The 13,595-nt window shown below is 36.0% G+C and overlaps 1 long non-coding RNA gene across 1 annotated transcript; it reads right to left on the reverse strand.

The window, feature by feature from the left end:
* Positions 1-2,592: 2,592 nt before the first annotated feature.
* LOC132912157 (uncharacterized) lies at positions 2,593-4,879 on the reverse strand. Its single transcript, XR_009659148.1, has 3 exons — positions 4,784-4,879; positions 3,407-3,469; positions 2,593-3,011 (listed from the first exon to the last, which is right to left on the reverse strand). It is a non-coding gene; the product is annotated as an uncharacterized LOC132912157 (long non-coding RNA).
* Between the last annotated feature and the right edge of the window lie 8,716 nt (positions 4,880-13,595).

Genomic DNA, 13,595 nt, shown 5'->3' on the forward strand with positions numbered 1-13,595 from the left:
ACAGTTGGAAAATTAAAATTTCTAACGAAAGAAACGCATCATATTAAAGTACGAATAAAATAGATTTTCCAAGAATAAAATTACACCATTCGGAAACTAAAATCTCCTGAGATCCTAGTTTCGTAAAAAAGGACGCTGGTATAATGATTCGTTACTTCGATTACACGATTCGTGTCCTAGTTAAAACGAAGATTCCACGCTGCTGAGAAGCTTTCGACATGGGACGACGCGATGCAAATATTAAATTAAGACGTCGCGTCGGTGGAACAAGTTTCACCAGAGCTTTGGGGCCAATTTAAAGCCACCTTTGGAAATTGATAAGCTCTTTCTGGATCCTCGTTTAATTGCAGCTTGTTTCGTAGCTCCGGACCTGCTTCTTCGTCTTCTTCTTCTTCTTCTTCTTCTTCTTTCTTCTTCCTTCTCCGCCACCTGTCCTCCCTTCTTCGTTCTCGTTGCCTCCTCGAGCAACTTCTGTTTTAAATTAAGCAGCTTCGACGGGTAAAAACTGTTGCCTGAATCGGTCCAAGACTCAGCTCCGCTCGTAAGTCGAACCAAGTTTCTCGTAGGCTTTCCAAGAGATTCGAATACGACGAAAAAGATTAATATTCAATTATTAACATCGTTGAGAAATACGTTAGTCCATTAGAAACCAAGGCTGCGTTTTTTGTTCAGATAATTTACGTTATACGTATATTTATCATTTTGATACGATTCTTTATAAGTCGTTTTATTTATATTTTTTAATTATACTACGTTCACACAACTTTTACGTATTATTTTACTTCCTTGTTCTTATCGAGCCAACCTTGATATTACTTATATCTTTTGCATAGATTTAAATTCATTAAACTAGTAGAATTATCAACAACAAACGTAAATTGTGTAAATCGTGTTGTTCAATTTTTATGAGTTTGCATATTACAATACACGCAACATATATAATATTCCAGTTGTTTTAATTTCGTAATTTCTCGGATCGTTATTGCGAATTCGAACGAAAATGTACATGAAAAAGCACGAGATTTTCTTTCCACAAGATATCGTAACGTACTGACAGATCGGTGAATTATATATTAAAATTCGCAGGTTTGTAGAATAATGGCACGCGTGTGAGCTGTTTTCAGGCAACGTTGTTTTCGGTGATCGAGAGCAGTTTTGCCGATTTAATCCTCTTGTTCCAATTTACCGCGGTCAAAAGACACTTGTTCTCTGAAAATTCCAACAAAATCGACCCACGCTGAATTACTCGTACGTTTTAATCTTTGATTGTTCTAAGCCCTGAAATAATTTTAATAAAATTTTTACGCAACATATTCGTTTCGCTAAATTTACCCTCATTTTATATCGTTCCATTTTTCTGTTTTTAATAACGCGTAATATACTTTCGCAAATATCGTTCTTTTTTCTATAGAATCCTCTAAGCAGATTAAATTAACGATATAGGCTGTTAAATTAAGCTTCAACCCAACATTTTTCGATACAATTCTTTAAAACCTTCACTTTCCTAAATACAAAGTTCGATAAACAAATTCCATTCTATTATACATACAAATTTCCTAGTTATTTAATGCATACATCTGTTCCACGAATCTACATCTTATCGTATTCGAAACCTAAAACATTCTTAAATCATCTTCAGTTTCACCGCGTCCTTCTTCTGTCTTTTTAACGTGGCAGTATAATTTATTTTTAAAGTTATCTTTTGTAAAATTTCACACGAACAAACTCTCTATTCCCCTACGGCTCGATAAATTTTATTCTTGTCTAAATATAAAAATCTCAACTCTCTCCGATAAATACTACGTCTTGTCTTCCCCTTGATCTAAAACATTTAAAGAAACGTAAAATAATTTCTCGAAAATTTATCAACTCTTCCTAACGCGTCCTTCTTTTCCAGATACGAAATATCAAATATTTCAAAATATTCCACACATCTTACGTTCCAGGAAAAATTGAAAAATTCGCTAGAAGAATTTCCCCAAAACTTGTCAACATTTTTCAACCTTCTTCAACAGCCTCGTTCCTTCGACATGTCGTTCCTTCCTAAATGTCAGATCTCAAAACGCCGAATCGATCTCTATTTCCTTTCGCATTCGAAATTTCTACGCTCCCGCGGAATAACCGCATCAAAATCACGTCACTTCCTCTTCGGAATCGTTTCGACAAATATCCTATTCACCATTATTCAACATTCGTGGCCTTTTACAGCGCAGCAGTGCCGTCGAACGATTCTGCTGTCAACTCATTTCGCAATGTTTATTATTGCGTATATACCCCGAGGTGCACGAAGCGAAACGAGACGAAAGAAAGGATTTCATATCACTCTTGTATCTTTGCTCTTTCACATCCGTTTTCCTTCTCATTTCCTTTCTTAAAGAAAATATTAAGATATTTCACTACAATACTTTCTTACTAATATTTTATATATGTCTACATATATATGTATATGTATTACATTCGTGATAAAGTTCCGTATTTTAGCAGTCATGGTAACGTTAACACTAACAAAAGAATCTTGTCTTATAGCAGTATTTTCAGTAACAAACGCAGTAATAAGGGGCGCTGGAAAAGAAACAATATTTGCCTTTTGCAAATATTCTCGCTCGATACTAATATACATATTTACAAGTACCATGAATTTATTCTCAAATTTGTATGCTTGAATCAACTGTTAGAAAACTAATTGTTATAATCGCGATGTGCAAAAAGACCTATCCTAAACTAATAAATTTGAAAAAAAAATGTTACTACTCGCGGGTATAAAAAATACCCGCGATCGCTATGCTCGCAAAAAATTCTACGTAATACAACCAGTCACCCGTGTCGATTCGGACCTTTCATCCTACGACATGATCGAGTGACCGGAGGAACAGAAATGCATGCGACTCACCCGTTCGAAGCGGAGAACCAGAGGACGTTACCATGGATGCTGCGCTATCCCAGCGGATATCACCAGGGAGATTAACATCAGGCAGGAAAATCCAACGGTGGAAATAGAGATTCTGAAAAGCCTGTTTCAAAACAAAGCACGATGAATGGTTGCTAATTATTTGAAAATTTCAAGATAATGGAAAACGAAAGTTTTTTAAATTGATAACTTTAGTAATGACAAAGATTGAAATTCTAACAAACTTCGATAAATATATAAACTGAAACACTAATATAAAAGTTTCAAATCTACATGTTAAGAATTTAATGATTTCTAAAATATGTTAGACGTTTGTTTAGACGTTAGACGTTAATTCCATGTTGAAACATCGACACTCTTTTTATATTAATGAAAGAATAATCTGAGATGACCCTAACCTTCAAACTTTTCAATCAAATTCTACTTCTTAATCGATAATATTCAAAGCAAAATATATAGAATAGATATAAACGAAGTACGATATGTGAAGATACTTACGTTCTTGGCTTTCGAGCCACCGTTAGATCATTTCCAAAGAACACGAACAAGCTGAAGCTGTATCTGTAACAAAACGTAAAATACATTTGACATCGTTAATAAGTAATAACGAACTCGGAACCTTTCGAACATTTTTAGCTTTTTAAAGTACCGATCGTTTTTATTTTCTAATTAACGATAATTCGAACAAAATATAGAAAATTGAACAAATTGAAATACTATACGTAAAACTACTTACGTTCTTGAGCTCCTGAAGAGGCCCCAATCCTCTTGAGAGATGCACCGACTGTAATACCGAAAACCAATGTTCAAAAAGAACACATATGTAAAAAAAGAAAAATAAAAAACTACGTTACGTGATTATTTGGTTGAATTTGATCAAAACTATCGTGATTTGAAAATAATGAAAAAATCTTTTGCGTAACAAACACCGATTCTACAAACCGCATTGCGCGCGATCGCAAATATTCTCCGGAAATAAAATCGTATAATGGCGGGCTGACTATATTTTACAAGGTGGGGGGGGGGGACGGGGGAGAGGGCGTAAAAGAAGCGAAATATCGTTTCGGTATTTTTCTTCTTTTCCCTATCGAACGTTTATTTAGAATATTCTCTTGTTCTTCTACGCTTAAAAGATTATTATCAAGAAACTGGAATAAGTGTGAAAAATATTAGTTGAGAGTTATAGGATATTTCTCGATATCGAACAAATGCTTACGAACACCGTGAATGCAATGCGATCATTTGCGAGAATTATACCGTGAATATTCGTTATCAGAGTATGAAATATACACTCCACTAACACACTATGATCGCGCGTTATAAATATTCGAAAATATTTGCAAGAATTAAAAAATTCACAACTAAATATTCTTTAAAGAATACTGGACAAACACGCGCGAAACGTTGCTTTGAAGCATTTGAGCCTACTAGCGCGCCACCTCTATGAAAAAAATATAAGCTACGAATTTGCAAGTATATGACGTTAACTGTAGCAAATTCACATAATATAGCAAAAAAATTTGAATTCTAGAAGTGAATGTTAAGATACCTATCGAAATAAGTTAAAGCTATTGTTATTAAGATTTTTATGTTTCAAACTCTGTCTACACTTCTCCTATATCCCGGATTACATTGAAACGATGAGATAATTCGTTAAAAATTCGTTTGAAATAAGAGAATGATTTCATACATTCGAAATAGAACAATGATTTATTTAATCGCCGTTACTTTCGTCTTAGTATTCAAAATAATCAAGAAATTACCTATTATGAAACATGTATCAAATATATTTTCAAATAAATACTCACGTTGAAATGAAAAGACAATAGAATCGTTCATACACCACTTTCTTAGTTAAAATAAATTAAACCTTACCAAATTACCAGGAAAATTCGTCGGATTGATCATTAATCGTCGTTACGTCCATATGTTAATATTTCTGTTACTTCTAATATTATCCCTGCTATCGATCGATAACCTGCACGAAAAATAACTAAAAGTTAAAACAAATGTATAAAATAATTAAATGAAAACACAATGAAACTGAAATCTTGTTACAAAGGCTTACAACAGAAGGTACCGGTAGTAATATCATTCGATAAATAGACGATTGAAGAGACATTAAGACAAAAGATTTCTTAAAACTACTTAACTTCGTTGCCTTAATGTTCGAAGAATCGTTAAATAGACGTGTATTAGTTAAACGATATTAATAACGTGATATAACGATAGTAAAAAAGTAAGGTAGAAACGACGCCACCGAAAGCACGCGCCACTAGGTTAGAATACGTTAGAAATCTGACGCAACGCGACCCATGTTATCGGCACGAAATGACACAACCGAATGACTTCTCGAGCCTTTGTCTCGCTATTCAATTTCTAAAGTGGTGGGAGGTCGCACGAGCCGGTGGCACAAGCAGGTACGGAATATCAAACGATCAACACAAAAAAAAAAAAAAAAAAAAGTGTATACATCTGTAAATACGTATTTGTAATTGAATGTTTCCTAATTTCAAACAAAGCATACATCGCGCAATATCTATACCCCGCACAATGTTTACATCGATCTTTCTAAACATCGTACAATAATTCGTAGCCCTACTGGCAGCATTCGGTATCAAAGATGGATATTGTATTTTTACATACTTTTACGTAATATTTGCAAATTATTTTATGCATTTTTATAACTTTAAGTTTCCTATAATTACATAAACACATTCGCATTTGAAATATTTTCAGTATACGTATGTACAAATACATTTAAAATGATATAAATTGGAAAATTTTATAAATATATAATGGAACTTTGAGAAAACTTACGTACTAATCATTCACGTATAAACATAAAACATATACATCGTAGATATATCGTATATCTAATAATGTATAATAGTAAATTAGATAATAAGAATACTCGAGTCTTTATTCGATGTTTGATAGATTTTCTAAATGTCCGTTCACAAACTAAACAAATTCTTTGGAGGAAGTATTTTTTTAAACAGGATTATTCATTAATTGTGAATTAACTTTGCTATTTTTATAATATAAATTTATAATACAAAAATTGGTATATTTATGTAAATTATGATTTAAGTAGATATATACATACTGTTTATCTACAGAATTGAACGTTGTAAAAATATTTTTCTTCATTTTTCTTTCTAACAAAGAATGTAAAATTTTACTTATATAGAAAATAGAAAATTTTCAAATTGGTAAAATCGTTTAAAATTCAAAGAAATTACATAAAACTCAAATATATGAAATTGCAGAAGTGAAAAAGAAGGCCGGTTATTACGTATTGCTTCAGGATTTTTATTTCCTATTGCCAGCAGTTGATATAAATGTGTATAGAAAATTGAAAGGAAAAACACTGCAGGGAAAAAATGTTGAAAAAATTCATAAGCACTCGTGTGTTATGAATTTATGAATCTGCAAAATATTAGACTACTTTTTGACGCTTTGTACTGCGTGGTAAAGAAATTGCGAATGATTATTATTTATTGAAATAACCGTTTGCCGTGAAATTATATGAGATTTGTCCGTAAATCGAAGCAACGAATGGTCACGTTCGGCCGCCGCAAGCCTCACCTCGAGTCACGATCGACACGGGGATGAGAAATGCATTCGAAGGTTGGACGAGTAGAAATGAAATCATGGATAACGATCTGTCCGGAAAGTTTTCGAAGCATTTTTTTAGCCTCGTTTTTATTTCCGGACGAGTGATTTCGAGATTCCGGTGAATCGACTCGCGATTCCGGCTCGCGATTTCGATCCGTAATCCGCGCAAAAGAGCATAGGAAGGATTATTCCATGGAAACGCGTTCGATCTTTAATCCTTTCACTAGTATCGATGATGAAAAAACATTTTGATACTCGTTCGGTCAATATTTCCTTTTGCATATATTTCTTATTTCTTTGTATAATTTTTGCGAAACAATGAAATACAAAGGCTGATTCATTTTTCTGAATTCTTATTTGCATGCGACGAATTAATAAATTAATAAATGCGTAGGAAAATTCTAATAACGAAGTAGGATACAGTGGAGTGGCAGATTATGTTTTAAGAGATTGGTTTTTATACCTTGGTGAAAGGATTGCGACGAGAAAGAACTGCTTTAAAAGAAAAGTGACTCTTACATTCGGCAGATAATTCTTACGTCTAAATAAAAACATAAATTACGACGAGTTAGGAACATAAACGCTAATAAACCTTTTGGTTTACAGATCTAGTGTAATTCTAGTAGAAAATCGAGTGGAGTAAAGTAAAATTTTCAAAGGATCGTTACCTGTAGGCTCCTTTAATGAAGAAACGCTACGGAAAAGAATAAATTTCGTATCTAGAGTAAACATAAATCACGCCGACTGCGGCGACCTAAGGCGAAAACGACACCAATAAACTCTAGATACACGTAGTTGCCGCGAATCTAAAGGCATGAAAAATTAAGACCAGAAATGGTCCCGATCAATTGCGAGGACAAAGGTTGGACGAAGCATTTTCATTCGTCGAGAACAACGAAGGGTAAAAGCAATCTCTCTGTCGAAATATATAAACGCATGCTCCATATAGTTGAGGATGACCAAGAAAAGGAACATATCGTGTCACGTCGCAACACAGACGGGCCACACACAGACGTATACAAAGTCGACAAAGTTCTTCTTTTAGCAAGTTCACGACACCGTGAAAGCGTTCCGTCTACCATTAATTAGCTTCTGGCAGCGCGCACGTTCCTACACATAGATACAGCCGCGTAACACCTTTAAACGAATTGTTTCGGTGTTAACCGACTGGGATGCAACCATACCTTATTAGGAATTTCTGTTAAATTAAATGCTGGCTACCCGTGATACCCGCTGACATTTCGCTGAGACTACGGTATTTCCTGTTTTGCGTCGAAGGTAACCAACCAATGTAACGAGCATGGTTCCGTGCCCTCTCGCTCCTTGCCTGGTAATTCCGATTATTTGATTTTCCAGAGGAATCGTAGCAGCTAGAAAACATTGCTGCACCAGTTTTCGCTAAATTCGAGAATAGGTAAGCAAGAGATGTTTCATGTTTTTGATCCGTCTCGAGAATCGAGAATCAGCAATGGAAGATTTTGTTTTCCTTCCTTCATTCTTTCGGATTTGATATAAATTTGGTGGAAATTTTATTTTCTATTTTTTTTTCTTTTTTTTTTGCGAAGCTGTGTCGGCCGCATTCTTGCCAACAGGATGAAAATTTCCGTCAGGCCGAACAATTAGCGCTGCCAAGTATCGCGGATCGTTAGGCTCTGTACCGAGAATCTCGACTCTGAAAGATCCTTTACGATACTTGCTACTATTAAAATGCGCAATGACTGCTTTCTAATAAATGAAATTTCTCTAACAACGAGCGAGTCTCGTTGCTTTGCTTCCTAACACTTTGCGAAAAATAGGAAAAACCACAAATATTATAAGTGATCGATAAGTTAATCTTGAATCATCGCGCATTATTATTATAATCCTTTAACGCCATAGGGGCTTATAAAATTTTTCGATAAAATAAGAAATTTAATGTACATGGTTAATAACCTTGGAAAGTTAATCTTCAAATACTCGACACTCTAACCTCGTACAAATGATTTTTATACGAAGAATAAAAACTAAATGCGGAGTTTCAACTATCAAAATTTGAAACGGAAAAAGGAATTAAACATGTCATATAAATCGATATATGTACATATATTTTTTTTTCTTTTTTTTTCAGTAGAAAATTCATTAGAAGTTTAATTTGTCCGATTCGGTATGGCAGAGCAAGTAGAATAGGTCTATGCTCGGTCAACCGATTCTTCCAATCTAATTTCCATAAATGCAATTCACGTTGGTTTTTGAATGATATTTGATCTAAACAAAGTTTTAGATAGATTTGGAAACAATTAATTCATTCCATTTACCAAGAAAATTTCATTTGCCAAGAAAAAATCCACGATACCCTCGATTCGATCATTTTTACCACGTGACTACGAGTGGTTGGTTGTTTCCTGGTTAATTAGAGAACAAAAAAAGAAAGACAAAGAAACGAACGTATATACGGTCTAGTCTGTCGGCCACAATTATTGTAGGTTGACGATTTTCGTCGATGGTCGAATAAGGGAGAGGGTGAAAAAGGGTGAAAAATCGCGTTGAAGACAAAAGCTGGACATACATCGGTGAACAAAAATGGCGTGCCTTAATTCGTGAGGTGCAACCTTGCATGAATTCGCATTTCAGCGATCCTTGTTCATCTCCAACGCGGTTTCCGGTTGCTGCGTGAACGAAATCATCTTCCGACCGCGATGCGTACTCGGCTGTTCTCTCTCTCTCTCTCTCATTACACTTCGTTCGAATCATGATAAAAATGAAACGTATTCGTTTTGAAAATTTTCATAATTTTTTATTCTTTCTCTAGACATTTGGATATTTTTGATAATAGGATAGTATTATACGGAGTTGAACCGATCTCTAGTTTTTATAACAAACAAGAAGTAACTTCTAAAGCTGTTAAACCTATTATATATACCATATATACCAAGAAGATTCGAATATGCTTCTTTTTATATGTTATCTTTTATATGTTATCTGGAAACAGCAATACACATACATTTTCCTCACAAAACAACGACCTAAAGATCTCTGTTTTCTTTTTCAGATTCCACAAAGCACATGCCAAGAACACAAGAATTCTCCGGTGGGACAGCCCAACAAGGTCTATCAACTTGCTGGAAAAAATAATGCGAGCGAAGCGCATCAAGCAGCAGACGCGCTTCAGATTGCTGAGGTACACGTTCCGCGCCAAGTGTCGCAAGATCATTTAGTCGATCTTCTCAGTGCCAATCTTCTCAGAGGCAGATTCCCACTGTCGTTGTCGAACGAAAATCAATCGATCTCGGTCGATCATTCGCAGTGGCTGTGATTTGTCTTCGTGATAACGATTGTATTCGAACGTCGCGATAAAAATAACAAAATCGCTGCGTATGTGCACACGTGCTGCGCGTTTCGACGTGCGTACCTATCAAATAATATACTCGTATGTGTAGTGATCGAGGGACCGGAAACCGAGGCCGGGGACACGGAAAAATACGCTCGTAATTGTAAGCTCCGCGGCTATCGATCGTTCCGCGGGGAACGTCGCCCAATAGGAGTCGTTGTTCGGCACTCGGCTTCGAGAAACACCTGGCTGTGCCCGATGCTGAATTTTTGGTTTCGTCGAAACACCGGGATTCGAAGGAGCTCGATGAAAATTTCGCTCGCATCGAAATAGCCAGGTTTCGTCGTCGAATCGTAAGTACTTTGGTGCTATTCCAACTGACGTAGATAAAACACGCTGTCGAATAACCGATACGAAAGAAGGAACAAATTTGGAATATGGTGAAAAGGTTATGCCGTTTATAAAAGAAAGTACCAAAGAAGAAGAGCACTGAATTTTCGAGTAAATTGCATTCGTTGAAAAATATAAAGTAAATTGCAAAGTCTAATAGAGAGTGGAATAAAAGAGGCGATCGATGTTACGAAAGATAGAATAACGAATAGCTCTGAGTTTTGAGCTGAATGGAATTTAGACTGAATTAGATCCGTCGAAGAATATAGTAAAATACGATTCGTATTAGAGGATTATTGTTACAAAAGAAAATTTTATATAAAATTGTTTGAAAATCGTAAAGGTTGAACGGGATTGAAAAATCCGTAGCGAATCGACTATTTTAATTTGAACAAAAGATCCGAATAATTTATATCTGCAAATAAAAATTCGAAGACTATATACTATGGTAGCCGGAAAGGAAGTTTGCAGACGAAACTACAAAGAGAATCGTTAAATTCGTTAAGCCCTCCAAGTTCGAAACAAAAGAAGAAAATTTCCCGAATAGTTAGTTAGTGTGACTCGTATAAAAGGACGAACGTTAAAGCTTCAAACCGTGAAGAAGAAAATTCTGAAACTGTTGAAAGATTCTCGTATAAACGGTAACAGTAAAATTTCCTGATCCGTTGAAACGTATGTATAGAATGAGATCGAAATACGGAAAGAGGAAAATCAAAGAACGTCGTTAATAGCAAAGAACATGATTTTCGAAAGTTCGTTCGTTACTCGACTATTCGATTTTTAAAAGAGAACGAGAAGAAAATGTTAATAAAGAACCAGACGTGAAAATATACTGAAGATTTTGTCGATTTATTACAAGATTTTTGAATCTAGAAATATTATGAGGTTGAAATCACGCAACGGAAAGAAGTTTGGAAAATATGTCACGCGAGAAATAATAATTTGAAGAAGGCTAGTGGAAAACCGCGAAATCACTAGAAATATATTCAGAAAAAGCACCAACGTCTGACTAATTCATCGTCACTGTTGCCAAAATACATCGTGTTGGCAATGAAACGATATCCGGAGGCACGGTGGATCCATGGTCCTCCGTCGCAGCGGGAAAGCGTTCGAAACTCTCGTGAGATGTAAGGATAAAAACGACAGGGTGGAAAATCTTGAAGAACAGTCGATTTTCTAAGCCCTCCTCCCTCGCCGCACGTTTTCCTTGAACGAAAAGTATTTCGGTACGGATATTTACAAACTTATAATAAAGTAGATGGACTTGAGGAAAGATTTTAAGAAGCAATACAGAGGACGCGAGATATTTTTAATTCGAGGAAATAATTTCTGAAACTTGAAAGGGCTTAGAGGATGAGTCGAGGCGCTTGAAACGCAAGTAATTATTCCTATTAATAACGAACGTGAAAGTTACGAAGAAATCGGGAAAATTGCTGATGAAAATGAATTTGAATAAAGATTCGGAAAAATATTCAAAAATTATAGACGTCAAAAACGGTTGATCCCAGTAGTTTAGGAATTTTACGCGATTGCGTCAATTAAAAGTTCTGCGAAAAATGATGAACACACGTACGTATGACATACGTAAGTAAAGGGCTAGGTACAGTGTCTTTAACCAAATATAAAATTCCACAAATATAAAACCTGTCTCGTTAACGGAATTCTACTAAAATCACTCGGATCTTCTTTATCGTAAATAAACTTTAATAGATGGACAACGGTATAAAGGGATCGTTGAATTGATGCCGAAAGGTTGCGAAACCAACAAGACCGTTACGAAAAATCGTACAAGTATCGCACAATTGCTCTTTATCGTGTTAATAATCAACTTTGGTAGGGCGAAAAACCCAAAAGAGAAGGAAATCGGGTGGAATAAAGGGTGAAGAAGCTGGTAGTGAAAGGTGGGTGTGGAAATGGGCGAAACACGAGGGTGGAACGAGCAGCGTCAGCGTAACGGTACGATTTTCTCGATGCGATAGATTCGGGACAGGTCGGTGACGGTGAACCGAAATTTCCTGAGTGAACGCGAGACGAAGATCCTCGACGATCGGGCAACCGTCTCTCTGCCGGCTAAACGATAGAAAAGGAAGAGAGAGAAAGTTGAAACGACGCGACGGCGGATACGTTTGACGAAATCGAAGTAAAGTCTTGTTAAAATCGTTGAACAAGTGGAAAAAGTCGATGTGGAGAAGAGGCTCGGGCTCGAATTAGCAACCGAAGGTGTGTGACAAGCACTCAGATCGGAACAGCCGCTGAGATAATCGAAATCGCCCTAGAAGAGAAACGTCTGAGGGTGAGAGGGTGGTACACCGATATTTGAATTTGAATCGATCAAACTTTCTACCCCTTTTTCGTCTCGAAAATTTCTCTAGAAAATTTATTTCGTATAATCGCAGACACTTTTAACACGTTAGGCTATAGGATTAAGTGGCGGATGATAATTCGTTCATGCTGGAAATCGGTGAAACTCGACGTTTCGACTTTCAGTTCTTCGGCAGTTTCCGGTACTCGTGTTAAACTCGAATACAAATGGTTGTCGCGCGTTTAGTGATAAAAACAAATAAAGTTCTACAGGGTGATTCTAAATAAATAATAAAATAAAACAAACAGATAGATATAGTGTAGATAATTTCAAGCTGTAAAAAAACTGTATTGTAAGAAAGTCTGTTCTAAAACCCTATGGTTAGTGAAAAGTGTGTGATAAAAGAATAAGAAATATCGGTGGTTGTGCATTAATCCGTTGAAAATATCCGTTGAAACTCTTTGAAATAAAATAAAATACAAGAAAGATAGGTATCGAATAAAGGTATTTAGGAAGGAATTAAAAAATTAAATAGTAAATGTCGAATCTTAAAAAATCGTACATTTCGCACATTAGATCGATAGATAGTCGAACAGACAGTTTATTTTTCGGTGGTGAATTCCCTTCTCGATCAAAGGTAAGAGGATAACGCAAACCGTCGAAGCGTTTCGGTGCTTGGAACGCTGTGATTTAGAGGCAGTTGAATGGTTTCTGTGTTTAAATAAGAACGTTTATACGGCACGGAGAGGAGCGTGGCTTGGTCGGAGGACTGTTCAGAGGCGGTGAAGGGGTTCTATTAACGGAATTGCCCGAGTACAAGAAGTAATTAGATCGACCGATTGGAGGTAACCCTGCAGGCGACGACTGGATGATCCGTTTAGCAAACTGCGAATAGAATAAAGGGAATGCAGGCGAAATTAGCTGTCCGACGAATGGAAAGAGACGAAACAATACGGGAAATCAGCCGGTGAAGAAGAGGAAGAACGAGCGAGGGAGAAAGTAAGAGGGGTCGAAAGACGGCGTTCGTCGAATTGGCGGTGAATGGTAAATCTCGGAGACGCTGATAG

This window comes from Bombus pascuorum, chromosome 11, assembly GCF_905332965.1.
Source record: "Bombus pascuorum chromosome 11, iyBomPasc1.1, whole genome shotgun sequence".
Lineage (NCBI taxonomy): Eukaryota > Metazoa > Arthropoda > Insecta > Hymenoptera > Apidae > Bombus > Bombus pascuorum.